We start from the raw sequence: 4,485 nt of genomic DNA, 5'->3' as shown, positions 1-4,485 counted from the left end.
TAATAACTCTGCTGACAATAAGATAATAGGCCTGTGCTAAGGGAAACTACAAAAAGATATTTTCTGGTCAGGTAAGTGAAAAGTACAAATACAAAAGTTCCATTAAAATAGTGACTGGAGGGAAGTGGGAAGGATGGATCAGAGGTTAAACATGCTCACTGCTCTTGCAGAGGATCCAGGTTCGATACCCAGTACCCACATGTCAGCTCACAACCACCTGTAACTCCAGTTCCAGGGGTTCTGACACCCTCTTCTGACCTCCATGAACACACACACACACACACACACACACACACACACACACACACACACATATAATGGTGACTGATATCTTGCCACTAACATACCTGATCTAACTCTGAAAACTTTCATCCTTACAGAATTGGAGACAGCCATGAGGTAGAAATGTGTGTCTACCTGTTCAAATGGGTAGTGTTACTGTTTTAGCACTGCAAGGGCAGGTGAAGATCTTTATATCCTTCCATACTATTAAAAAACATCGGCCGGGCGGTGGTGGCACACGCCTTTAATCCCAGTACTCGGGAGGCAGAGCCAGGCGGATCTGTGTGAGTTGGAGGCCAGCCTGGGTTACCAAGTGAGTTCCAGGAAAGGCACAAAGATACACAGAGAAACCCTGTCTCGAAAAACAAAAACAAAAAAGTCTTATTTTCTCCTCTTCCCCATGCCCCTGCCCATTAACACCTGAGCAGGTGGGAGAGCCGCTCTTGCCTACCACCAGCTGCAACACTCGAGAGAGCAGGCCCCGAGTACAATAGAGCCAGCCCCATTGGTGGAGTTGTGGTGAGCCAGCCCCGAAGTTGTGAGCATGGGAGAGCTGTCCCCATAACTCATCTGTCATGTGGTAGCATGGTCTGGGGAGAGATGCCCTGCTCCACCTCACCCCTGCCCATCAGTGCCTGAGGTAGGTGGGAGAGCTGCCCCTTAGGCAGCTGCAACACTCAGGAGAGCAGGCCCTGCACCTTACCTGGGCAGCACCATAGAGCCAACCCCACTGTCAGATGTGCTGGCCCTGAAGGTGTAGGTGTGGGAGAACCAACCCTGAGGACTCCATAGTGGGGAACTGGCCCCGCCCCTTGCTCATTGCTTCAGAAGGTGAACTAGCCAGGGCAATGCAAGAGCGCTCACCCTGGTGGTGAGAACAAGGTAGGACTGTCCAGCCCTGCAACTTCTCAGGCCCAGAACCAGGGTTATGAGTTGGCCCATCCCATCATCCACCCAATCTGTGATCTGCTGCAGGAGCACATAAAGCTGCAGAATCTCCACAACACAGGGCAACAGTGGGATTCCAAGAGGGGTTCCAGTAAAGGCTCCTCACATCGATAGTGCAGCAGAGACCAGAGGCCTCGAACCAGACCATGACTCTCTGCAATGAACACTTGAAAGTAAAGATGTATGGCTAAAAGGTTTACTGTGTGACTCAGTGTTACACTACAACTTCCAGACGAGGCTGATTTTTCTTTTCTTTTTTTTCCTTCCTTTTTTTCTCTTCAGTTTTATTTGGAGGTAGAAAGTGGATATGAATAGATGGGCAAATGAATGGGATGGAGATGCATGGTGTGAAAGACACAAAGAGTAAACAGAGGAAGTCTTAAAAATCTTCTTTTGTATGTAGTTAGCTGGAGTGCACCTAGTACAAATTGCCTTGTACAAGCGAACTGCCTAGCTGTGGTTGGGACATAACCAAATTATGTGCTGAAATAACTAGATCATTTAGGTCGTACTTACCACTTCGTGACTCCATCTGGGGAATTGGAAATGACTAAGTGCATGTGGATTGGAGTTGAAGTTCTCCTCCTTCCAGTGGGCACTCTGGCCTCTTTAACACTTGGTTGGTAGTGAAGTTTCCTGGTCACTTGGCTTCCTTTGAGAGCAACAGATCACTGATTGGACCTGGTGCTGTCCACCCACGTGTTTGGCAGGTGTGGAATGCATCTGTACAGCTTTTCAGAAACCTGATCCCCTTGTTAAGTGATGGGATAGTAAAGCTCGCTACCTTGTGTGTACAAATGCTGTCTTTCCAAATTAGAAAAGAAGCAAATAACACCCCGTGGGGGTGCCTTGTTTTAAAAGGAGTAATTTAATGCTCCACTGCTAACATTCTTCTGAGGTAGCATTACATGAACAACCACTGCTGGACGAAAAGTCCTTTCACATTCTGAAATGAGTTGAACACGTTTGAAATTTTTATTGTCTACTCAGAATCCACTGGGCTGTGAGGCTGTAAATTGGAACATCCGTGATACATTTTAACTTTTATGACAGAAGCAAGCAAAAGAATGATATTGAAAAACAATTACTTGCGTAAGGCCAGAGATTCTCAAAGGAAAGAAAATGGTATTTCTACTCTTTAACGTCAATCAAAGAAATTTCTGGTTTGTTTTTAGTAGTTGGCTTCCTGGGGATTTTCCTAGTGCCCAAAACATGAAGTTTGGCTTTCTACACTCATACCTCATGGCGCGTGTGTAGAGTCTGAAGCTGTGGTTCGTCTCTCAGGGTCCAAAGAAAGCAGCATTCTCTTGTACTTCACTTACCGCCCAGGGCTTCTTCAGTTGTTTCAGAAAATCTACATTTTGTGTTTGCATGCGTTTTATGCTTCATAACACTTATCAGCTTCTCAGGAGGGCCTAGTATACCACATTTTCAAGACTGGATTACTTAGCAGCCTAGAGCATCGCGATAGTTTTCTGTGTTAGCCACAGTGGTGATGACAGCACCTGATCAAGTACTCATATGCCATTAAACGTGCTCACTGCTTTCTATTTCCCCTAATTGCTCTCAACAAAGGCAGGCTTAGTTACTGTCTCCATTTTGTAGTTCAGAAAACTGAACACTTTGAGGTTAAGTAGGTTGAAGATCAAACGGAACTGAATTGGGAAGCCAGCGTGCTGTCTGGGAGAATCCATGCTCCCAGGCATTATGCACTGTGGTGATAAACTCAGCCATTTACTGGTTTCGTTCTGACTTTGACTTTATGTGGACGTCATGTATTCAATCCAAACAGTCCTTTCTCTGTTCTAATGATTGGGCATTGCTCCGTATCTAGATGCTAATCTGTTACAATTCCTAGATCAACATCAGATTGTAGGATCCAGAATAGTGTTTGGCACATGATTTGTTGGTAACACAAATAAGTAAACAAAGGAACAAGCATAGGCCCCTTCCAGGCTTGGCATGGGCCTTCTTTTGTGATATTCCTACACTGGGGACAGTGTGTGGTATTTAGTGGCAGCAACATTGGTGACTTTTGATCTTTAAAGATTAGACATGCAATAGTGTCTGACTAGTAAAATCAGATCAAATTCTTTTGTAACTAATTTTTAGAAGCCAGCAGCTTTGGCTAAATTTTTTACAGGAAAGCAGCTACATGAAGAAAATCTTTATGTAGATGTTTGCCCTGCGCCTTTTTCATTGGACAGTACTGTCTTAATAGTCAGTATTAGACAAAATTTCCAGGGATTCTGAAAGTTGATAAATTTTGTTAGCTTAAAAACAGAGGCAAATTTCTCTGCCAACAGTTTCCTCTGGCCTAAGTTCTTCATCTGGAAACAAGATGAGTAAACTATACCAATCATTCAAACATTCTTTTTCCTTTGTTTTAGCATCCTGGCTTCTTAAAGTTAAGATTTTTTAATTTTTATTTTGTATGTATGGGTGTTTTGCCTTCATGTCTGTCTGTATACCACACGCATGCAGTGCCTATAGCAGTCAGAAAAGGGTGTTGGATCCATGGAATTAGAGTTCCTGCTGATTGTAAGCTGCCGTGTATGTTCTGAGAATTGAACCCTGATATTCTGCAAGAGCAGTGAGCATTCTAAACCACCAAACCATCCCACCAGCCCCCTGACTTCTCTTCAGATGAAAATAAACCTGTTCAAAAGCTCCATTGTAGCAAGACCAAAACAGAATATATGTTTGAAGTTTGAGGCGGAAAGCTCTTGGTATTCAGTCATACAGGTGTTTAACATACACTTTACCAACAGTAGGATTTGCCCTTCAGATAATGTACAAGTCTACAAATTGTGACAAAAATATATGGTCACAGATGCCACCCTCAAGACCTACAGGAGTTCCCCCAAACCTACCCTCTTGCCCCTTTACAAAACTCCTCTACAAATCACTGATCTGCTCTCTGTCCCTATAGCTTTTCATTTGCTGCAGTGCCATATAATTGTGCTTACTCAAATGTGACTTCCTGAGTCTGAATTATTTCCCTTGGCCTAATGCTGTTGAGGTTCATCCATGCTGCTGTACTATTAGTGTTCAGAATAATTCGTTGTAAAGTTGTGCTATGGTTTGATTATTCGTTCACCTGTGGAAGGCTGTTTGAATTGTTTCCAGTGTGAGGCAATTACAAAGAAAACTGCTATAAATATTGCTACTCAGTCACATGCTAGTTGGCTGTTAGATTAGAAAACATCAGCTTCAGGTACCATTGAGGAAGGAATGGCTACCCTAATCTTATTC

Source organism: Onychomys torridus, chromosome 12 (genome assembly GCF_903995425.1).
Source record: "Onychomys torridus chromosome 12, mOncTor1.1, whole genome shotgun sequence".
Lineage (NCBI taxonomy): Eukaryota > Metazoa > Chordata > Mammalia > Rodentia > Cricetidae > Onychomys > Onychomys torridus.
This window is presented reverse-complemented; position numbering follows the sequence as displayed.